We start from the raw sequence: 24,959 nt of genomic DNA on the forward strand, positions 1-24,959 counted from the left end.
GCTAAGCTCGAGTTAGACTGGTTTGGCACCTTTCAGGAAAGTACTAGTTGAGCCCTGGGTTCTGCAGGGTAAGCGGTTAGGGGATACAGCAAATGTGGTCAGGGCCCAGGGAACCAGGATACATGAATTCTGTTCTCACAAATCTAGCACTGAGTTCAAATGAAAAATAATTTAAAAAAAAAAAAAAAAAAGGCGGCACAAAAATCCAAAATAACCGGAAAACACACCAAACAAGAATATTCAATTTTTCCACATCTCAGTTTCCCCCATCTGTGATGGAGAAACCACCACTTTAGGGAATCAAGCCAATACTTTTAGGTACTTGAAGCACACAAAGAAATGCAAATGAAATACTAATATGGAGAGAGGCAGTTGCCCCCCACCTTTTATTTTGCAGATACAGACGGGACAAACGGTTCATTACATTTAACTCCAGGCCGCACCACCTTAGCCAAAACCTTATTTAAATAGAACATTTCTGAGAACCGGGAAGGGGGGGGAAGGCAGAGGGGAGGGATGCAGATGTGGTCTTAACCTAAGCGAGATTAAGCTTTTAAAAGGCTTGCTCTTTTTTCGCTCGGTCTCCTGGTAGCGTGCCATTTTTAAAAGGTGTCTGGCAGGCGAAATAAAAAGTTTCCAGGGTTTTCCTTCCCAGAGCCGCCTCAGCCAAGAGCCGGGCGGGGAGGACGGGGCCGGGAGAAGTCGCTCGCGCCTTTCCTCAGCTTTTTCTCCAACGTGCCCCCTGGATCCAGGCGCTCTGAGACGGAGCTGAGGGCGAGGAGCAGCCCGGCTGGCCTCACCTGCCCGCCTCCCCGGGCCGCTCGGCGGGGCCGCGGCCGCCAACCTGCGCCCCGCCGCCCCACGGGCCCGGCTCCTGCGGGGCAGCCGCGGCAGGGCGGGGGCCGCCATGCACGCACCCACCCACGCGTGCCGCCAGCCCCGCACGCCGCACCGGCCGCCCCCCGCGCTTTCCCTCCCGGCGCCGCGGCGGGACGCAGGGCAGGGCAGGGGAGGGCGGCAGGACAGGGGCGATGACAGCGGCAGCCCCTCGGGATTACCGGGCGGTGCCGGAGGGCCCGTCCGGCCGCCAGCTCCTCGCAGGGCCACGGCGGAGCTGCTCCCGCGTGCCGCAGAGCTACCCGCGGAGGCGCGGAGCCGGAGGGGCCCCGGGGCGAGCCGGGCCGGGCGGGGAGCGCAGCGAGAGGAGGGGGCGGCAGCGAGGCAAACTTTCCGCCAAGTGCGGCCGCGTCCCGTCGCCGCCCCGCGATTCCGCCCTGCCGCCGAACAAAAGAGCTGGGACCGGGAGCGGCGCCTCGGGGGGAGCGACACGGCTCCCCGGGGCTGCGAGCCGACAGCAGCTCCGAGTCGAGAAGAGTCGAGACGAGACGACCCGAGCCGCCGGGCTCCCCGCCCTGGTCCCCCGTCCCCCAGCGCGTCCTTACCTGGCGGAGGGCTGGTGCAGGGCGCCGAGCCGAGCCGGGCCGGGCGCGGCGGTGAGTCCCGGCTAGCTAGAGCGAGTGCCAGGAGGGCTCGGCGGGGATTCCGCCATGTCAGTGATGTCGGCACCACATGGGGCCCGCGGCCGGCCCACGCTACCGCGCACTCTAGAGTAGAGGCTCCCGCCGAAAAGCCGGCTGAGGCGGGCGGCGGCGAGACGCGCCGGCCCTGCTGCCCCCGCCCCGCCGAGCCGCGGCTCCGCCCCGGGCCGGCCCCTCGCCACCACCTCCGCCCCGCAGCCGAGCAGGGGGAGCCGCGAGGGGCGGCGGGGCCCGGCGGGGGCCGGGGCGGGGCCCGGCCGCGGCCCAGTCAGGCGGCGCCGCATCGCTGCGCGCCCCGCGCCGGCTCCGGCGCCTGGCGGGGTCCGCGGTGTGCTCCCGCGATGCCTGCATCGTTCCGTATTGCCAGGTATCCCCCCTGGAGCAGAAATGACCCACCGAGCCTTCCCCCGGCCGCCGTGGCAGGGGCTGGTCCCTGCTGTCACGAAAATCCCCTTCTTCACCGGGGAAGCCTCTCGTCCGAAGGGGTAAAGGCTGGGATTTGCCTCACTCTCCTGTATGTCCTCCCCTCGGCGTGTGCTGCAAAAGCAAGACACCGCATGAGAAGAGCCCTTAGTCCCACCAGGGTGGTTGTTCCTATGTTTCCATCGGTTGGCAGTTAGGAGAAGAAGTTTTAGGATATGTTTTTTGGAGCTTCACAAATGCTTTGATTAAGTTGTTGCAGCCCAAAAGAAGAGAAGTTTTTCTGCTGGCTCTGGAAGAGAGCCCCAAGGAACCACAGTGGTCATTTACCTCTCAGCCCTGCATCCAGGTGATGTAGGAATCATGACTAGAGACTTAATCTGTTTGCAGGGAAAGCTTAAAATAGGGCTTGGCCTTACTCACACCACAGATCACAGCCATGCTATGGAGGGGCTTTTGATTTGGCCTTTGGGTAGCTAACCCTCCTCCGCAGAAGCTCACCACCCATATGTCTTGTGCTCTGCATTCTCTCTGTCACTTCAGTGCTGTTTTTTTTCTTACAGCTTTTATCAGCAGTCGATCTCCCCTACCCATGAGAGCAAGGCTTCCTTTCAGAAACTAGAAAACCCAGTGAAGTCTTAGGTGCATTTTCATCAGCTTCCATTAAAATATCAATGTGATGTTTTTCTCATAGGACTCCTTGATGTTCTACTTCTTGATGAAATTCAGACTAAAGAAAAATTGGTTTGGCATAAAAATTCCGTAAAATAAAGATGTCGTGCCCAACTAGTGTGTTGGGTTTTTTTGACCAAATACAGAAAAATGAAAATAAAGGTATCTGAAATAGATAATTCCTCCAAAAATAACAAATCAACATTTTCCCATGGGAAAGATTTTTCAATGTAAAATGGGCAGCCAGCACTAAGTATTGTTCATTCTTAATTGCAAAAACTTTTGTAATGACTAAAATATAAAAGTAGGAAAATGTTTTGTTTTATTAGTGACCCAAAACACATAGACTTTTTGATGATCCTGTATTGAGTTAGAGTCAGATGAGATTAATTACTCACTAGGGTGATAAAGCCCTTACTTGGTCTCATAGACTGTTTTGTGAAGATGAGAGAGAAAAGAGACAGTGAAGATGTTGGGTTAGAAAGGAAAAAATAATCACTGACCCAAGCTGGAAAATTACTCCAAAGAAAAAAAGAAAGATGAAGTTTCAGTTGAAGTGTAAATAAAATCAAACCTGAAGAAAGCAAAATGAAAAAAAAAATAGTGTTTCTTTTCACAAAGATAATATAGAAAAGAATACAGAAGAGAAATAGAAACAAAACCACACAACTGACTTGCAGCTTTTCTACCCAGCAGGCCAGAAGGCAGCTAGGTCCTCATTTGGAGAGTCAAAACAGAGGCCCAAGGCAAAGAGACATTTCCAGTCTCACCTAGAACTGCAGAATTAGCCAAACACACGAAAAAAAAGAGGAAAACTAGCGTGGCCTGGAGCAAAGGCATACCTCCTCCCTGGAGCACTTTTCTTTCAGCCCCGCTGCCCCTGTGAACTGATGAGCAGATATGGTTAGCAGTAACTCCAAGCTGATTCAGAGGAAGCTGGGCATGGCTTGTAAACCGAGGAAGAGAGCAGGGGAGAGTGCAGCAAGGACCGCTTTTCCTAAGAAAGTTCCAACATAAATAACAGATAAAACTGTCTTTACTGCCTGAACCAGCTCATCTAGGAAGAGCATTAATCAGACCTGGAGGAAACTGTCTTTTGCCCCTGAAAAAGGGTTAGGCTAAGTGGTGACCCAGCAGGGACAGACAAATTAAGCTGGAGAAAATGACTGACCTAAACTACCATCTAAATAAATACAGACCAGAGCTATGAACTTTTCTGTTTTGATGAGTCTGGGTTTTTTCCAATAGCATGCCTATTTTTCTTTTATCACAGTGAGATCTTTCTGTTAATTCAGGAAGCAAGTGGCATCAAAATGCAATAGCATGTCTCTTCCATCTCCCTTCCCAAGTGCCCCTGTTGCAGACAAGCAGGATGAAGGGATGATGCTGTCTCCTTCCTCAATCTTTCTCTTGGATCTGTGACCTCAGGACAGTCATTCCCAAACTGGAGGTGCACCAGGACCAGACAGAAGCCCCCAGCTGCTTTCAAGCAATAATTGTTTAGCTATCACATAGTCACTGCTTACTGGGGCTGGATGCAAACTAATTCTAAATCCCATATTCTGCCACCACCCCAATCAGCCATCCCTTCCTATTTATTGACAAATCCCAGAGAGGGGCCTATGGAAACTCTCTCTGTACAGTCAGGATGTGGCCTTGGAGATTATACATCATTGAAATGGCTGTGAAGACAGCCTTTATTCACACAGGATGCTTTCCCTCCCATTTGTGATGGGATTACAGTTAAACTTTCACTATTCCCACAAGTTCCACATTCTGTATTCTAGAGGGCAGGCAGGCAGGCTGAGATGGTGGCACCAGTGCTGTTTGACAGTATACAGAGACTGCTCTGATGAATTTATTTGCCAAATACTGGTTGGGGGGAGGGGGGGTATTTTTATATATTTTTTTTAACCTGGGGTGTACTGCCCTCCATCATTTTTAATCGCACCAGCTTGTAGGGTGTATGGTTCCACTCACACACTGGCAGGGACTGTAGTCACAGAAGTTTTCTATTCATGTGCATTGTTACACCTCTGAGCATCTGAGGGTGGGCTGGCTTGGGACTCAGTGTCTAACAGGTTACATTTACCCATAGCAAGAACTTCAAGTTCAGACTCCTACTAGTTCACATTTTTACTCGCAGGACCAGCAGCAACCTGAACAGAGAAAAATAGATACTCAGCAAGAAATACACCCTAGGTCACCCCTAGGAAGGCTGAGAGTAGGCACTGAAGCATCCCTCACTTGCACCTCACTCTGCCAGGGAAAGGATTCTGCAAGGTGGGAAGGGCAGGATGCTCAAAGCAAACAACTGGATGATGTCCTTAAGGAAAACATCCAGAACAAAATGACATAGCACCTCTCCTCCCTTCACCTTGTGATCACAATTTATTCCTTCCGCTGAATAAAGATAGGACCATACAATCTGTTTTTTCTTGTTAATGAACCCTTTTGGGGGCCCTTGTCTTTATATATCCCATATCATTAAAGTTAGTGCAATTTGCACAGTTGGGTACTCAAAATCCTGCAGTACTATCTGATCACAGTAGTCTTCTCTCACTCTTATCTAAAAAAATAATAAAAAAACCAAAGCTAAATGCAGATTAGATTATACAGATTAAAACATATTGAATTCCTTCAATCTTGACAACATTTTATTTTCAAGATGATGCCCAGGGACTAGCAGAAGCAAGAAGATCTGGGTAAGCACACGTATGTAGTTTGTAGTTCATAATGGTCACTTTTACTGGAAGGAATCAAAAATTCTGCAGGGCTCTTTTTAAATAACTAGGGCATGTAAACATTTTCATGAACCAGGATTTCTATCTGTACCTCTCTATTTAGAGGAAATGAATGCTAGTTATTCACTCAGTGTATATTCATGTTGTTGCATTCTTGAACTGACCAAGTTTGGTGAGGAGTTTGTATTCACAGTATTAATTAGCAGATTTTTCCCCTCTTCAGACACAGGTCAGTATCTCTCATGCTCAGTAACACATGCAGAAATTAAGCCCCCAAAATCTTACTCTTGGGATAAGCTCAAAGGACTAACCACTGTAAGAGTCTGAAATAAAAATTATCTGCTTCTTGCTACTGGGATGCGTGGTAACCTTGCATTGTACAACAATTTGTGATAAAAACAATTGCCTACTGGACATCCTTGTATTACATTCAATAGGCCAGTCCTTAATTTGGTCTTTGAATCTCTCAACCTACTCCTAAGCAATAAACATGCACAGTCAAACTCTACTAGAAGTCACTAAAGACCCAAGGACTTCTCTGGCAGCTAGGAGAGGCCCTCTAAATGCCAGTGCCATTATTCTAAAGGTGCGATTTATGACACAGTGGAAGTTGTCGTTTGTCAGGGATATGGTGCTATTAGTTGTTTCTTAAGCTTTACAAAGGCATCATGGAAAAAAGATGTTCCTGTTGCCCTCTCTTGCATGAGGAGCACCATTGTCTTCATAATTTATCCGCTTGCAAGCTGAGGACTTACACAGGGCATTTTTTACATTTTTTCATCTACGTTGGTTTTATAAGTTTAAATAAGTTCCTGTCTGCCAAGAGCTTCCAAAGAGCGTTGGCACTTAACCAATTCAAGAAGCTTGCCGTGAAGATTACACACCAGTTGTGCTTATTCAAAACAATAACTTTGACCACTGCACCAGAAGAAAATACTCCCATTTATTGTCTTATAATCACGCATCTCTGCAGTGTTAGTTCCCCTTTTGCCAGCAAGAAGGATGTTCCTTTTGATATTTAACAAATATTTCAGCTAAGTCTCCTTAACGCTCTGCAGTTCTTTGGCTCGTTAGGTTTGCTTTGGTTTTGTTTTGTTGAAAGCTCTTGTTTCAGTTCAGGCTCTAAAGAAAACAAAGCACTATTGCTTGTATTGTTAAAGCCAAAAGTAGGGCCATGAAAAAAAATTGTTGCTCTTGGGAGATTTTGTAGATTGGTATTTGGGAAACAGCTGGAGATGAAACATACAGCACCAATCCTGTCCAGTTGCTCCTAGTCATGTTGCACATTCAGGAAATTCATAATTAGGTGGTTATATCCCCAGTGTTTCCCCTGCAGCACTATTTACAACTAGCAGTTTATCTTCTTTCTTGTCCTTAAAAAAAACCCCAAAAAACCACACAACTGAAAACACCACTACAAAGGAGCAAGGGGGAGAGAAAATACAAGCAGGAATGACTTAAAATATGCCTAATAGTTTCTTTTCACTGTAAAAAAAAAAAGTCAGATGTTTTCATTTCTGCACATACCAGCAAGCTTCTCCTGATCCATTGCCCTTTTCTATCGCAGTACTTTTCCTCTGTGCTGTATCTCCTTCCTCTTCACAGTATTTATTTTGTCAGTTAATTTTTTATTTTGCCTTGCCAGTCATGCACCCGCTTTCCTGTAAAGGGCAGCCACACCTGACAATTTAGAAATAAACACTTTAGTAAGTAAACATTTCTTTTTCTTGCCAAATGGAAAGAAATGGGGGGTTTATTCCTAGCTCACTCCAAGGTTTCTAGTGAATTCCTGAGGAGTTTCTGCTCTTTATTTTTACTTCCCTAACAGTATCATGAAAGCCTTTTTCTGCACACTGGGAATCTTCATACTGCATGCTACAAACAGTGATGTCAAAAATTCACATGAGTTTTAAAGCAGTCAGGGTATAAGTTGAAGGATTTTTCTTCTTTTCATAGCCTTTAAATAGAATAACCTTATCTACTGGTAATTACATGTGCAAGGTGGAGATTTTTGTATACAGGGAAATGGATGAGAAACTTGATTTAAACTGTTAGCAGTGATTCAGCAGGTTTGCTCTGCAGCAGTAAAGCATTAAAGATAAGCTTTTCAAACAATCATTATTACTGATTTTTCCCCAAAAATAATTTTTAAAAATCACCTAGGAAAAACAAAAAGAAAACTACTTAGATAACGCTGCTCGTTAAAGTTCAGGAATTTCCATACCTGCAATTAGGAAGTGCCACAGAACCACCAGTGCCTTAGAAGCCTGCCTTTTTGAAGATAAAAAAGCCCCACAGCAATTTCATAACACATACAGTGAATACACAAATAACTTTAAAACAACAAAAAGAGTCATCAACCCCTCTGGAGCTAGAATGGCAGTTCCATCCACCGGATCACAGGATCACCGTAAATCCCAGCAAGAGGCTAGGGAAAAGCTAGCCCTCATCCCAGCCTTCCTGCTGGTGTTTCTTATCCAGGGGAGCCTCAGCCATTTTGCTGTGCACTTGTGGTTTCCTCCTCCTCTCAGGATTTTGCTAAATGTATTTTTAGTTACAAATGCAGCAGAAACACAACCAGACAATATCTTATTTTTCCCCCTAGCCATCAGTGAGCAGCTCTGATTCCCTGGCTGACAGGGTGGAAGCAGAAGGCTCACTGACTATTTTTGAATGGAGATGCCCAGTCGTGCCAAAGTACAAGTCCTCTTTGAAAACATCATAGCAAAGCATGATGATTTTCAAAGAAAGACAAATCTCCTCAAAAGCTCTATAGATCCGCAATAAGGCAAGATCCTTTATGCCATGTGGGAGGCCCTTATGAAAAAAATTATCATCAAGTTACAATATATTATTAAAAAAACCAAAAAACAACCCAAAAGCCAAACAGCCCAACATTGAAGAATTTAAGAAAATTTCACCTCAGATTCTTCTCCATCAGTGGCTTTTCCCAGAGCTTCCCCAAAAATGGGGTGGAAATACCGAAAGTGTGACTTTGAAAAGCACTCACATTTTAAAAACTATGTATAACTTTAGCAGACTTCAAAGGTGATGCCTGATATAAATGTGTTTCATATTGATTGGTAATTGAGTCTGGAATATAAATGTTTTGGTGTGGTCTTGGAAAAAACTCTTCTGCTAACTGTGCCTCAGGCTAGAATGATTTAAAAACTAGTGCTTATTTTACAATTCTGTTACTTCTTTTATCTACAATAAACTGCAAGGCTTAACCTCTCCGTCATGCTCTGTCACACAATCACACCCAAACTCTACACACCTTCAACACTTTCTTTTAAACAAAGTGAAGATCTAGCAGGCTGCCCTAAAAATCAACAAAACCTGGAATTGTTTTTCACTAAGGGAGACACAACCACTACAAACAAGGCAATACAAGCAGCATTCTGTCTCAGCTCTTGCCTCACTGCATTGTACCCTGGCAGACCACAGATGTGATATGCAATGATGTGAAATGGTGTCTGCATAGGTCCCGAGTCATTCGGTGGCTGATGGGTCAAAGATGAATTTATCCTCAGGGTCTCGTAGTCTACGTCCATTGTGTTCATAACTTCTGTTTTCTCCCAGCTCTTCTTGCTGCTGAATGAGAATGGGAAGGGGTAAAGATGCCAGGAGAGACAGTCTCCCTTACCACAGGGCACATCTCTTCTCAGCCAAGGTTGGGAAGCCATGGTTACATGAGCAGTAATACTGAATCTGCATACTCCCAAATTTCTTCTCAGCGTATTTATCCCAGAACAGGCATGCCTGCTGAATTTGTCAGGGCGCACAATACAGTTCATGTCAACGCGACACCTTTAGGCTAACTTTGCATCTGCTCTGGGATTCAATGTATAGCTGGGATGGAAGTGACTGACATCTGGCATAAAGCCTAGCTGTTCAAAGTTAATCCCGCAGAATTTTTAAACTAAACTGGAACTGGCAGAGGGAGCATAGGCCATATAAATACTCAGTCTCATATGGCAGCACTTTTAAATCCTGTCCTGTCCCTGTCCCTCTCCAAAAAAAGAAATGCATTGTGTCATCACACCACTCCCTTAGTCCTTTGGTGTTTCGGTTCTTCTGAAACTATAAAATACTGACCCTTGCATTTCTGTAAGGGAATTCATACAAATTCCTCATGAAAGCATGTGCCTACTTGGAAGCAATACTGAACTGATATGGATAATTTCTTCTGAATGGCACTAAAATCCTCAGAGATTAACCTGAAAATGCATCAGTCCTTTAGAGCACTGGGGCATGTTTTTATATTTAACTTTACCCTGAGATTAACATATTCAAAATAGACTTGGCAGCTCATTATGTGAGAGAGCTATAAGAGTACTCTGAAGTATTTGGAATAATCAAGTAAGCACATGCAGGATCAGGGTCCAAGATGGAGCTACTTGGAAAAAAACAGTTCTGTCTGGCACAAAAAAAAAAAAATGCCAGTGATGAACAGAATGCTAACTTCAACAAATACTCAAGATATGCCACTATCTTACATTACATTCCTTGTATAAGGAACGTGTGGAAAGAGAAAAGCGGCAGCTAGATAGGGACCTTTCTTGTCAGGGAAAGGTTTGACTTTTAGATAATTTTATTTTTCTTTGGAGACTCAGTCACTCGTCTCTTCTCAAAAGCTTGAACTTGATCCTGAAAACTGCCCAGCTCCATTCATCAATTGACTTTATCGCTTCACTTCTGTGATAAAAAGAATGGCACCCGAGTATTTTAAACATAATTCACTGAATTTAAAAGCAAACTCTTGCAATCTGTAAATTCTGGATCCAAAACTTAGCTAAACAGAAACTTACCTGTGAGCTGGCTGAGGGATGTGAGGGGAGATCATGAGGGAGGAGCAGGGGCAGCCACAGGACATGGCGGGCAGCCACGGGATGTGAGGATGGCCATGGCAGGAAAGCAGGGGCAGCCATGGGACGTGAGGGGATCACTGTGAAGGGCAATTATGAGGGGAGATCTTGAGGTGAGATCAGTTTGCCCTCAGTCACACGGTTTAGTGGCGGGCTTGGCAGTCCTGAGTAATGGTTGGACTTGATCATAAAGGTCTTTTCCAGCATACTTGATTCTATTCTATCATTCTTTGTTAATTAGGGAATGGAGGAAGCATTTAAAGTGAGCTGATGCAAATGCTACATTTGGAAGAGCAAGCCAAAATATATTACTGAAGAAGAGAAAAACAAGTACGTATGTTTTTGTGATAAATCCATTAAATGATAGGAGTTCTTTACTTGGGGCAAATGTTAAGAGAATGAAAACTAAGAAAGTGGGAGCAGAAGAAATTTTAGGCAGCTAAACTTTAAGATAAGCTTGTTAACACCCAATTGCTTTCAAAGACTAATGGACATTTTTAGTGGGATTTCTTTAAAGAAACTGTGTTGCTACCACCTATAGCTAAAAATAAGAGACCATACACTGTGCAGAGCACACAGCATGTGGGAGAGCCTTGACAGGCCAGGGAAGAGCAGATGAATGGGGTTTCAAATCTAAGATGAAATAGTGAACTTTTGCCATCTCTTGATTAATTACATTGACAGAAACAAGCTGCTTAATAACATTTCTTTGGGTGAAAGATGCAAACCTAAATTTGTGCACTTTAATTCAAAGACAGAGTTAAAATTGAGCTAAACCTGTAGTGTTTCTGCATTGTCCGGAATACAAAATGGGTTAGACTGAGCTTTGTTCCCCAAACTACAGCTCCAGCTGTAGATTCATGCTGCAGAGTCTTTGACAGCAACTCAGTTAAGTTGTTGCTGCCCCTAGCTGCTAGTTGGTACCTCTGTGGTCTGCTTTCTCAGTTGTGCTGGTCCTCGTGGCTTTTGCATCAACGCTGTGAATCAAGCGGGGAAACTGATCTGGGTGAAAAGCAGCATTCCTAAAAATGTTTGGGTTTATTTTTAATTCTTCCAACCAGGTAATCTGCATGACTGGTTTTAGATGCAGAAGCAGCTGTGGCCCAAAGGCAGGGGTGATGGGCTACAGTACTGAGGCAAGCATGGATGGAAGAGGACAGCTAGTGCATTAAACCAACATTGCTGCCAAATACATGCAGCAGCATAACTTTGAACCCCATCTCATTCAGGCAAGTCACATACTGGATTCCAAAGAGAGACAATTCTCCTTCAGTTCAAATGCAAGGGACTTGTGATTTAGAGCAGAAAAAGCTATATTATTTCCTCTTCTGCTAAATACTTCTGAGCAGCTACAGTGTTCACCCTGTTGACAGCCATGAAACCCTGCCTAGTCACTAATCCCTTACCTGCTCCCATGGATAATTAACTACTAAGCATAAATGTTGCCTGCAGCCTTTTCTGTTGGGAGGTAGCCCAGCAGCTGCAGAATGAAGATCCAAACTTACTGATAATCCAGCAATACTGGGGTCATGTTACCAATCTCACACACACCCTGAGTCATGTGTCTGCTGCCTCAGTTCCTTGTTTTTGCTTCCCTGATGAGCACATGCATGCACTCACATGCGTATGTGCACAAACCACACACTGCAGTTCAGGAAGGCTTCCTGCAGTCAGATATATGCAGCCAAATTCCACCTAAAGCAGTTTTCTAGGTTTAAATGCTTCTGGATGTTGAGATACAACTAAAATAAAACAATAAGGGTCTCAGAGGAGTCTAAGCAAGAAGAATCCAGTCATGGGGGTCTAGCTTGCTGTAGGTGGACAACAAGTATAAATAGTTGCTGTCTTTACAGAGCAGAAGCTGCATATTTTTTGTGTACTTCATAGAATAATTTGGTATGGAAGGAACCTTCAAAGGTCATCTAGTCCAACCCCCCTGCAATAAGCAGGGACATCTTCAACAAGATCAGGTTGCTCAAAGTCATATCCAACCTGACCTTGAATGTTTCCAGAGATGGGGCAGCCACAGCTTCTCTGGACAGCCTGGTCAAGTTCCTCATCACCCTCATCTTTGCTGCCTCTATCCATTATTTGTCCTTTTCTGAGAACTCTAGTTCCCCTGCTGCCTGTTAGCCCTCCACTCTGCTCAACTTATTTATCCTGGTACTTGGTAAATTCTCCACCTGTCCATTGTTCACCCTGCCCACAAACTCTCCCCTGTAGATGAAATCTAATCATGAATCTCACATCTGATAGTATCAATGGTTTGTCTATTTTATATTGGCTGCCTTCTATATTTGTGAACCATACTGCACATGGTAAGCTGATGGTAGCACCAACTGGTGATAGAGTCCTGGCCTGGGGTATGGCTGTGACCAGGGAGAGAAGGGTCCCCAGTTCTACTGCTATGAACCAGCCAGTTATCTCCTTCTCTGGAAGCTTAGTACTTCTGTCTCTTGGTATTGGGCTCTTGCTATCGTGATCTTTATAACAAGGTCTCTTTAGGGTATGTAAAAAAAACAAACACATTTGCTTTCCACTGCTGTTTTCAGGAACATTCATTTGCATTTGCTTGCTTTTTCTGCATGCTGACACGCAAATACCCAGAACCCCCTAACAAAACTCCATTCAGAATTGCTCGTGTGTCTCAGAAACCACCAAGAATCCTTCACTTAATATACAGGTCTCTGGAATTAATTCCTCATCAGGATAAATCCTTTGCAGGTGAAACCCTTTCAGAACTCAAAACATCTGAGAAAATTATTACAGCAGCTTCCCTAAACATCCCAGAGTCTTCAAAAAGAGTAAAGCTGAAGAAAAACTGCTGAAAACAGCCAACATCTTTGAGAGAAAGTCCATGTAGAAAAATGGAAGTGTTTGGAAGAGAAACTTCCCCGGGGTGAAGAGTGTTGCTTAACTGCAGGACTGTCTGAAACAACCTGTCAGTGCACAAATTCCATATTCAGTTCACCGCTGTTCACCCAGGTGTGTTCATAGCCAATGTCACTCAGAGCCAGCACACCAACTTATCAGGAACTATTATTTTTTAATTTTCCTTTTATTTTGAACTAGTTCAGAATTAGTTTCATGCTTAGAACTTAAATTATAAATGACCAGCAGTAATAAGGGACATGCCTTACTTCTTCAATACATACACCTGTTTGAGCTAGTCCCCTTTGGGTATTGCCATAATGTAAGTTCTCCTTAATGTCCAGTACTAGGCTGTTCGTTTATGTCTCAGTATTCTCAGGGAGGGTAGAATCTGCCTACAGTATTTTTCTGTGCTTTGTAAGAAGGCGTAGAAAGAAAGGAAGATTTTTATTTTCCTCAGATTATGTCAGTGCTAGTTACAGACTAGGTCATATTTTATTTCTTCTTTGGGACCTTTGGTCTTTGACTTTCTCATTGCATACCTCAACTCCTTTCTGGTGCATGAGTCTTCTGAGGATTTAAGTCACCCCACTTGGGGGATGAAGACTGACAGGTCAGTGTTTTGGAATGACCCTTCAAGACATACTTTAGGGAATGGTAGGCTATCAGGACACCATGCATACTCAGCTCACTCGGTTAGGATTTACAGAACACAAAGCAGGTCTGTGTAATGTGATGAAGAGGATGTGATCTCTTTGTAGAGTTACTGAATGATAGATGTGGTTATCAACTGGACAAGGAACTACTTGGATGGGGAAGAATCAGTAAACTCAGTTAAGAAGACAGAGACAGGGCAAAATTGAGTCTATTTTGTGGAAACAAAAGCAGAAACCTTGCTGGAAACAGGAATTTCTTCTCCCTTCTCTAGCGAGTGGTTTGAGAGAGGCGCTTTTCTACAGAGCATAGACATCCTCCTAGGCTTCCTTCCTCCTCTCATTTGCAGCTTTTCTGACTTCTGAGGGGTTTTTCACAATTCAAGAGCTAAAAAGAAAAAAAAAAAAAAAAAGGACTTATAAACCCCTGCATTTTGTTTCCCTACACTTCCTTCCAAACCCTTCAAACTGCATTACTTTTGCTGTTCTTTGCTATTCTTGTTTTTACAGTGGGTTTGTTGGGTTTTTTTCCAAGTTTCATGGATCCTAGAGGCCCCTTTACCTGTGGTATTACTGGGGCTCTTTCCTATCAAGTTCGTGTATATCCAGAGCAGACATCTTTGATCATATTCTGCCTACTAGAAGGATCAACACACCCCAGTCACTCGTGGTGTTTAGACTCCCCACTGACTTGTTTGGGTGTCCCTATCCAAGGAAAATCTGCAAGAGCAAAGACAGCATTAGCTTAGTTCCTCTTGACCTTCCCTTATCTGCAGACAGAAACATGGGTCCATAAACTCAGTGTTTAGTTAAAGCGTAACTGCTGTTAGGTTCATAATGAGGAAAATGAAGACGAGATCAAAAGATTTGCTTTTTTGTGGGTTTAATTTTCTTCCTTGTCTTTGCACTTTGGTAGTAAACACTGCTGTTCCCCCTCTGCCCTCCTGTTCCATATACTGAAGATCAAGTTGGGAAATATTTTAGAGAAGACGTGATTATACAGAAGGGAGTATTAGACTGTGACCTTATAGCTGCTTTGGAAGTTTTTGAAGGCTACATGGCAAACGTTCTCAGTATTTCCAAATTCTTGGAAAAAGAAGATTCATAGATAGCTCTTCATTAATTTAAGTGTACTAACTAATTGGCCACCTATATGTTTATTCCCTCTCTCTCGTGCATGCACATATAGAGCAAAGCCAATACATATTCCAAGATGCCTGAAACAAATAATGGACCCACAGTATTGCCTCAATAGCTACTGGCATGGAACGAAAAGTAAACAGCAAAACAGGAAAAGGAAGGCCAAAACTAGATTAAACAGATTCTGCATTCAAGAGTGCAGTCATCTGGGAGCTTAATGAAAAAAAAAAAAAAAGAGTTGAAAGGGAAAGTTAAAGCATAAAACATACAGACTCCTCTTGTATTTTTGAAAATCCCTCATCAGCTGTGCTACAAAATGCCTTTTACAAACTAGCATACAGTATAAAACATAGATGTATAGAATTAACCTTTCATTCACTAAGGTAAGCAAAACTTCAGGTTATTCCACATCACTGGAATGCAAATTAGGCCCAGATTGTTTGACAGGACCTGGAAGGGAGATGTCAGGGATCAAAGGAAAGAGCTTAATTGTCTCAGTTACAGGGAAAAGAATGTAATTTCTCAGGATAAGGACATGTTACCAATAAAAATTTATGCTGCATATATGTGACACAGTATGTCTTCAATTAACTGAAAGAGGAGATGTGCAAAAAGCAAGGTGATTTAAAAACCTGGCCTATCACCAAAGCCAGCTAGATCTCTCACTGTTTCTATCATTTGAAGCTGGAAATCTCCTGCTGAATACTCTAGTCCATTTTAATCCCAATTTTAATTTGAACTGGAACCCTAGCTCCTAGAATAAATCAAACCCAGATCTTAACATGTTCCTTCCAGACCATTTCTGATAACACAAGCCCTATTGAAATAATCTGGCTTTGCTTCTGCAATGATTTCCAAGAGCCCCAACCAGGAATTTTGCTACTTAACTGACTGACTTCAGACATACCTGTCTAGGTTAGCTGATTGAGCCAAAAAAGAAATCCTAGCTTCCTTCACCACTGCTTTCATTCTTTACAATTGGAAATAAGAAAACTATCTTAAAGACTCTGGACAACCTGTCATGTCAGTTTGGCAGTACTCTTCCCTTTTGTCTGATCTTCAAGAAAGAGTAATCAACTTTTCTGCCATAATTCTGTGTTCTGCTGTATCCCCATCAATTGAAAGAACTTTGAGTGAAGTGTGTTACTGCCCACCAGACAGAAGGCCCAGAAAGAGACTTTTCCACTGACTTAAGCATCTGTGGTTGCCCGCAGTAGGAACATGTGTAAGCAATCCTACAGACCCTTTTCACCATGGAGTCTGAAAGCAAGATGTTCACCCATTATGCTTCCAAGGGTATTGTTTGGGCAAGTGCTGTCTTTCTGATAGATTGTGTACACAGGACACTTCTTCCTTTATCAAAGTCTTCTTCTGCAGGCCAGAAAGAATCTTTTAATTTTGTTAACCCAGCCTGGGCTAGTAAATCCCACAGCCTCCCTTGCAAATAGTTATGATTAAACTTATTCAAGAGCCAGATGCCTCTCATGAATTCGAATTCAGGAGGCTAAACCTACATTTCCAAGGATATTTTACATAGGACATTACTTTTTTTTATCCTTAACTGACATCTTTCATCAAGCAATTGGCTAACTTGTTTCTAAAATTAGCTGTACTTCAGTTTCCAAGCAGTGGAGGTACAGATACAACTACATGATCTCCAGTTCTTCTAAATTAAAGGTATTATACTGAAACAAATAGAATCTCAAAGGCAGTGGCAATCATTATTTGTACTGTTAGCATCCATAATCATTAAGAAAAAGGGGGTACTTGTAAAGCTCACTACTTCTCCTAAAAAGCCAGTCTTTCTTACTGTTTTTATGTAGTGAAACATTTCTTCTATAAAAAGACCCTCTGATATATCCATGTGAGTAGTTTCACTGCTGAAAGCTGTTTCCAGTATAACTTTGGATAGAAGATGCTAGTAAAGCAAGAAGGAGAATTTAAAACTCCCATGGAACTGTGGGTTGTACAGGGCCTCCTGCTACACTAAGAATATCTGGAGTCTTGTGGATATATTAATAAGGACTTACAGTAGCCCAGTCTCCATTGAACTGGATCATGGTTGGGAGCACTGGCAAGCTAAGGTCAACGAGAGGGTGGTTTGTGCTGTAGGTGTCTCAGCTATATCTGACCTGTAAATAAAGAGGAGATTTGCAGTTCCAGGACAGCCAGTATCTTAACCTTCATCTGTACAAACACTTGTCCTGAAAAGTAGAGTACTTACTTTGAAAAAATACACATTGCAAACATACATGTTGTATTTCCACCTCTATGACCCATAGACACCAAAGACCATTTTACAGAACTACAGACACCCTTACTAGCAATGAATCCATGATAACACAGAGGACTTATGCATAGAAGTAGGACAGTGGCTGTCTGATTGTATGATTTTATTTTTCTGAAGATTCCAGGTACTGGTACCATAGAAACAAGATTAAGGTACTAGAACTCCAAGATGTAATGCTCATTGCTGTGTCTCTAACATTAGATAAAAGCCTTCAGGCTTCACTGGTAGCACAGCTGAACTGTGCCTGGTTTAGCAGCCAGAGAGGATGAGTTTCCAGCCAGACTTGCCCCTTTTCCCCAGCTGCTCCCTCTGATGTGTTTTCAGCCCCTGGTTCAGGGATCCCTCTATGCTCCCTTCCCCAGAAATGCCTAAAGATCTGAAAGTTTAGAAGGACTGAATTTGTCCTTGCACTCACTGTTGGGCCTCCAGCTGAAATCCCTGTGCCTGGTGGAATGCAGGTGGTAGACAGCAGTCTGTAATTACTTCAAGGACTGCAAATAGAAGGGGAAAAACGTACTCAAAGAGATGAAACCCTGACCCAAATGGAATCAGAAGGAATTTAGCTGTTTACATGAATAGAGGCAGGATTACCCCTCTAGCCAAGATGATAAGACCATGAAGTTTATCTATACATTTACTCTTGTTTTCTGCCAGCAATAAACACAGTAAAAAGATAAAGATGTATCAAAGAAGCTGACTGTGCTACAAGGGATGTTTCTCCTAGCTTCAGGCCGCAAGATTATCTTGCACAAAGAAGTAAGTATGAAAGCTGTTGTGCAAACACTGCACACCATTGTTTATTTTGTCATATCACAGCTAATCATAACCCTTTTAAAATTCTGAGCAGATATTATGGGAAGTGCTGCACTGTCATTACTGTGGAAGGTAATCACTGCTAGATTGAAGAGTTCACTTAAACCACTTCAGCTGTGGTTGCATTGTTGTATAGGACTTTGCAACTCATCTGCTCTTAAGAATGAAAATTGATTATGGGCAAGAACTGTTCTGAACATGAACTTTGACACAAAGATCTGACCTATTTACTGTGCTCTACACAGTACTACCATACCTTTGATACACTTTCTCCACACTTTGGCAAGGAAAAAAGCCTTCATCACACAGATTTTCCCAAGTGCTGGTATTAATATTGTGCTATTCTACTGGAGGGCTCCATCAGGAAAACTGGTGATTCTTAGACATTGCTGGACATGGCTGTTTGTCCTGCTTAGGACAAACACATTGTCACAGCTGATCATGTGTACCCCAGAGGTATGCAAACTCATAGCTTTTGAGATAGTGTATAGGTGAAGCATCTACTTGAGGCTTTCTTTTACCTGGGGTCATCCCAGCTCTGATTGTCTGTCATCTAGGAATCCTTAATAAATGACTATTTGACCTCAATCGGCCATTGAAGGTTTGCTGACCCAAGAGAATCATCACAAGAAGAAAGAAGACAGAGCTGAGGAAGCCATGAAGACTTGTGCTACCTTGCTGCTGTAGGTTGCTGCCTTCACAGCAGAGCTGACAGCTTGTCTGTCTGCACTGCACAGCCTAAGGTCTGGCACATTAACTGAGACCATTGGGAATCTGCACTGAGACATAACCCCAAACTGCACATCACGATTCCACCAAGGAGCAGCTGGCAACAGCAGGGCTGGGGAGGATGAAAATGCAGCTAGAGATTTCAACCTGTTTTCCTTCACAAATTTGATTCAGAGGCAATTGAATGGATTTGTGCTCCTTTTCTAGAACACTGACCTGGGCGGAGAGGAGAAGGTCCCTCTTTCTGTCCCCATAAAAAACACATTGACAGATAATGCTTTTCAAAAACTTCCTCCATAGCAAGAGATTTAAACCATACTTCATTTGTTTCCAATTTAGATTTCTGCTTGTTGCAAACACCACAGGTTCAAAAGCACCAAGAATAATAATAGAATCATTTAAGTTGGAAATGACCTTTAAGATCATCAACTCCAGCTACAAACCTAACACTGACAAGTCCAGAGACTCAAACAGTCAGCTTTCCTGGTCCTGATGGACCTGACATGCTGCAGGGTTCTTCCTTCCCATCATGTGGCCCGACACAAAGGGAAGAGACAGAACTACACAGCTCTCTTCCTCCTCCCCCTGCATCCTCCTGGAGACCTCTCCCATGGACACAGTTCACCGGACACAGCCTGTATGTCAGCAGGAGCCAGCCCAGTTTCCCTTCGCCTCCTTGAAGTGAATAATCAGCTTATACCAGGCAGGAGTAGACCAATGGAAAAATTCACCTCTTTGTTTATCCACCACCATCAATATGAGGTTTAATCATATATCCCCAGTCATTTATGCCCCAAGATTGGCACCTAAAATGCAATTTCAAGACAATTGTCACCAGCATCCATTCACTGTATTAAGATCGGGAGAAGCCCAGCCTGTGGAGGCAGGGTCATTTTTCAGGTCTTGCGCTGTTCTTTAACCCAGCCTCTGCCCTTGCTTTTACAGCTACAAAGCCAGGCGTCAGTGTGTAAATCAGCTGACTTCTGTCTCACAGAGTCTGCTAGACAAACTCCCAGCAGAGGTGTGAACTTCCCCAGTTAATCTTAATGAAGTGTTAACTTCAAAGCTGAGCTGTAGCCATTTCTAGGTTAAGAGAACCTTACAGAGAAAACCTCCAAGGCTGACTTGTTAAAAAACAGCTCCAAGGGGACAGGATTGGCCAAATTTGGGGGTTATTCTGGGATCTGGAAAAAATCCCACTCACTGGCAGCCGCCGCATGTACACCACTTCTACTGCAGCTGCATTGTTAGGAGACCAAAGTGTCAGGCAGCCAGACTGGAAAAACTGTACAGTGAATGTGTACTAAAAATATCACGGGAGCAGATGGAGCAAGATAAGGAGGCATGGATGATAAAGGCTGTAAGGAACTGTAAACTTACTGAGCCAAGTGATGGCCTTCTTCATACTCTCTTTTACCTTACTCAGGTCAGTGAAGTACAGAGCCAAATTAAAGTCCTGAGCCCAAATTTAATTTATGTATTTCAAGAATCCTCAGTTACCCAAGGATGCAGATCTTTCACTCTGAAAACAATAAGATGTATACTTCAAATTGCTCTGTAAATACTAGCAGTATAGCTGTTAGTTTTGCTAGCGCTTTCAGCCATTGGTGTATTAGTGCATTTGGAAGTGTGAATTCACATTGTGGACCCTAAGTATAGATCTCTCGGAACAAGCCCTTCATTTGGAAGAGTCTTGTAATCTTATTTTCCTGATACGATGACACAGAACTGCAGCCTTTGCCAGGAGACATTTCCCAACATGTCTCCACCTGCTTTCCAGTCAAGGAGCCCACCTAACAATTGGGAAAGGAGAATGTAGCCTGGGGAACCAGGCTATAACCCATCCGTGTGTATTCAGTTCCTAGTCCAACATGAACCAATTGATCTTTGTGCTCACTTTTTACTCTTAAGCAGAACAAATGTCTTGATCTGGAATAGTTGTAGGGACCATATAACCAGACTGGTAGCACACTCCCTCATGGGAAATGCTGCAACAAATTAGATTGCTAAGACTTACACATTCATGTATTCCAGCAAGTGAAAGCTCGGGTACCTCAATTTTTATTGTCAAAGGCAGTAGGAAAAGAATTTCCTTGAAACAATTGCATGGAATTCTTTCATAATAGCCCAAAAAGCTCAAGGCTTACGCTGAGCAATTCAGATTGCATTCTGAATATAAGAACTTAACTGTAAGAGAGGAAGGTCCTCCCTAGAACTTCATTACAAGCTTCCTTGAAGACTTCTGACTCAGCTGATTATTGTCAGAACACACCCACATCTGCCTGTGTAAGCTTTTAAAATATAAGAGCTGAAGAAAAAGGCTAATTATTCCTATTTTGACAAGTTCAAGAGTAAATGGCTGTGTTGCCATGGATGCTGTTTTGTTATAACACTGTTTTTTCCCTCATTATTTGCTACTATTAACTAACATGAAACAGGAGTTCACCTCCAGCATCATAACATGGCTCTGATCTCCTGTGTATGTTAGTTTGGCTAGTGAATGCAGGTCAGATGATGCAGAAGGAAACAATAGTTCTTCCAGATCCACAATATTTTCTGCAGAATACCTCAAAACCAGCCCTGCTCACCAGGGTCAGGAAGCAGTTGTTTTCACATTTGTGAAGTATTTTCATGCTAGCAGTCACTGGATATTCTTGTCCTTTATCTGAAGCGTCTCAGAAGAGACAGACTAATAGTCTGAGCTTAGCAACAGCAGTCAGCAGTGGAGCAGGGCAAAAGGTCCTACTCCTTTTAGGAGCTGTGGGTCATCACTAACAGGAATAGGAAGCAGTTTAACTTACAGTTATAAGGTCACTGGAAAAAGGGGTCTTTCAGCAGCCTCAGGCTGTGAGATCTGTTGAGCTCATGTGACACAGCTCAGTCATGAAGCCAAATTTACAGTGGCAAATAGGTTCTTTCCCAAGTCTTATTTTTTTCCATTGGAATGTTAGTGGATATTTACTATGACACACAATCTGCACAGGCTGACAGATCTGTCCTGCCTCTCCTCATTCTTTGCCAGCAGGAAGAGAGTGTTGTTTGTCCCCACCGGGAGCACACTGCTGATTGCTAATCCATCTCCCATCACCTCCTTCCCAATGCATGTGTTCATGTGGAACAGTTTGGGCTGCACAGATTAGACTGTCTTTCTTAATCCTTTAAGGTCAAGCTCCAGCAAGAGCTAAGCATACAGCAGCTCCTAAAACAAAATCTTTTTCCCAACCAATTCAGTATCCAGCTTGAAAATCTGGTCTGTGCTGCATTCTCCATAAACTGACCTTGATGTATGTACGGCAACACAATGGAATAGCTGCACTTTGTCTGATACAGTCTATACCCTTTCTAGTTTTAATTGCAAACCCTGTGTGTCCTCCTCTTGGAAGATTTTGTAGAAACCAGAAACCAATTACTAGCAAAACCAATGATTCTACATTTTGCAGATCAATTATTGAAGTTTAGAAACTTTGTGCTATTTCTTCTCTAAATTATTTTCACTTACATAGTAACAGTAGAAAGGAACAATGCATCTCAACAGAGCAGCCCTATTGACTGGGGAAAAACAGGTGCTACTCTAAATGCTGCTCTGCAGGGCTGCCAAGACATCTGTAAACAAGCTATGCTGTTGCACTTTTCTCAGTCAGCTTAGCATAACAGAGCTTGTAAGACTTTATGCCCATAGCAATGAATATATACTGAATTACTAAAACCATGCAAGCACACATTCTTAAGTATCCCTCATATCTTAATTTCAGTACTAATAAGCAGAAGGGCAAGCACACACACTCCTGGCTACATCCCTTTTTGTATGCAAATATGGAATAAATAGCTGTGACTCTGGCCCCCGAAAGAGATGCCTAAGAAAGAGGTACTGCAGAAGTCTACAGTGTAAAGTGACATGCAGAATGCAAATATGAACTGTTTGTTTACATGATATCACTTCAAGAAGTAATGGGTATCATAGCAGATAAGTTCAAAACAAAGATGATATTTTTCTTCACATCATATATTATGTCATTGAACTTGCTACAGGGTACCATGGGTGCTAAAACTTTACATGGGTTTAAAGGAAGGCTTGAGAAATTTAGATAATTTACAGTTAATAAATATAAAGGCACCAACTCGGGTTAAAATGGTCAGAGACTGAAGGATTACATGGAGGAAATACCACTTCATCATCACCTTATGCCCACTCAGCTACTTTTTACATTAATATTCGCTCTTGACTACTTGTCTGTGAAGCAAGGGCCTACTGCTCCTTAAGGATGCATACCAAGTGGAACAGCATGGCCAGCAGGACCTCTTCAGCTACAGCCCATTCCCACAGTACCTGAGCAAGAGGAGCAGGGCAGGTTCAACCAAGAAAGAGTCCAAGACCATCAGGCAATATCACTGTGATGAGCGCAGATAAATAAGCCAGTCCATGTGTCAGGGCTAAGACCAGATCCAGCGGTTGCCAGGTAGACACATAGCAGCAAGGCGAACTGAAATTAAGCAATCAGTCTCCAGGTTGCAGTCTAGATGAATAGGTGCTGTAAACAGGTAACAACATTATGAAGCTGCCAACCTGTGACCTTCCAATACAGTTCTAGGTCCCAGGCTGAGCTTAAATAGAGCTACTGGGCCATGGGTGTGGGGTAGAGGTCCCAGGTGGTGTCACTTAGACAGCAAAGCGTACTAAAGCACTGATAGCACTGTTTCCACTGATGGAGAGTGGGATCTTTTTTTTCTTTATCATGTGAATCTACACCTGAATGTAAGCATTAACAACTTACTGGCAGTGTGGAGCCACCATACAGTGGATCAGCCTCACCAACTGTTGCGCCTAGAGGGACAGTGATATACTGAGGTTTTTAATATCCAAGTAGATTAGGACCAAGTTCTTAAGATGAAACATGTATCAACAGATCAATAGACTGGAATTGTAGCACCTGTAGATAGGCATAGTCAATAATTTGCACTTCACACAGGTCACAGAATCACAGAATCACAGAATCCCAAGGGTTGGAAGGGACCTAAAAAGATCATCTAGTCCAACCCCCCTGCAAGAGCAGGGTAACCTACAGTACATCACACAGGAACTTGTCCAGGCGGGCCTTGAATATCTCCAGTGTAGGAGACTCCACAACCCCCCTGGGCAACCTGTTCCAGTGGTCCATATATTCATGCTTCTGAGATCCAGTAAAAGACTAATGCCTTGGCTTAAGTTATGCTGTACAGTGTTAACCTCTTCCTAGAATAGAAAATTTCCAAAAGGCCTAATATCTTTTATTTTTTCTCTTACTGGTATGTTTCATGTTCCATTAAAAAAAACAAGAAAATATTGCATGATTTTAACATATAGGCTCAAGGAAATGAGTCTGAGTTGCCTGTTGAAGTTACAGAGCATGTATTATACTGTAATTATGTATTATATGTATGTAATACATATGCATTTTATGTACATTTATGTATGTATTTTATAATACATATGCATTTTATGTATTATATTATGTGTAATACATATAAGGTATTCAGCCTTCCATAATGTGGTCATATGGAAAGCCAATCTTAATCTGAATCATGGACAATCATGTGAATCCCTTCCTTTTGCATCTCTGATCACACAATATACTGTGGCAGGAGCAACAACATTTATGGAAAAATAATGGCAGTTGTATCATTACTGTGTTAATGGCAGTTGTATCATTACTGTGTTAATGGCAGTTGTATCATTACTGTGTTAATGGCAGTTGTATCATTACTGTGTTAAGCTGCTCAAAATAAGAACGCCAACATCAAACTATTCATTCCCTCTGTGTGGACCACTAATGATATATTTACTAAGTTTCCTGAGCCATGGGAACATACAGTCCTGTACTTAATCATATGAGTCATTCAAGTGGAAATTTTCTAGTCTGAAATTTTACAACTTTAATTAAGAACATTAAAAAAATACATGCTTGCTTTATGCCTGTTTGTAATATCTCTGTTCTCGGTATTACCTCTATGATATTTCCATTTATAAAAATAATTAACAGTAAATGGAATAATAAGAGTTCTACTTGCAAAGAAGGAAAGTTTATTGGCCTTCATTCATAGGTCAATATCCCACACCACACATCAAATTAAGAAAACAAGTCTTTTTTCCTACTGATGCAGTACTGAATTCTCTTCTTAATTTAAAGTACTGTTGCCATAATGGCAGTACAGGGTGTTGAGACTGTTGTTGCGTTACCAAGTTG

The 24,959-nt window shown here is 42.9% G+C and overlaps 1 protein-coding gene and 1 long non-coding RNA gene across 3 annotated transcripts in view; both read right to left on the reverse strand.

Moving 5' to 3' along the window:
• The window catches only part of FNDC3B (fibronectin type III domain containing 3B), a 206,927-nt gene extending 205,256 nt beyond the window's left edge, over positions 1–1,671 (reverse strand). Inside the window, exon 1 of the mRNA XM_065674575.1 lies at positions 1,443–1,671. The gene's annotated coding sequence lies outside the window, so the exon portion shown is untranslated. The remainder of the gene's footprint in view (positions 1–1,442) is intronic.
• Positions 1,672–1,891: 220 nt separating this feature from the next.
• LOC136010914 (uncharacterized) lies at positions 1,892–23,303 on the reverse strand. Of its 2 annotated transcripts, XR_010611062.1 has the most exons (4): positions 23,066–23,303; positions 16,937–17,038; positions 6,902–7,054; positions 1,892–2,075 (listed from the first exon to the last, which is right to left on the reverse strand). It is a non-coding gene; the product is annotated as an uncharacterized LOC136010914 (long non-coding RNA). The 2 variants fall into 2 exon arrangements; XR_010611061.1 differs by lacking the exons at positions 1,892–2,075; positions 6,902–7,054 and adding an exon at positions 13,054–14,154.
• Between the last annotated feature and the right edge of the window lie 1,656 nt (positions 23,304–24,959).

Source organism: Lathamus discolor, chromosome 3, assembly GCF_037157495.1.
Source record: "Lathamus discolor isolate bLatDis1 chromosome 3, bLatDis1.hap1, whole genome shotgun sequence".
NCBI lineage: Eukaryota > Metazoa > Chordata > Aves > Psittaciformes > Psittacidae > Lathamus > Lathamus discolor.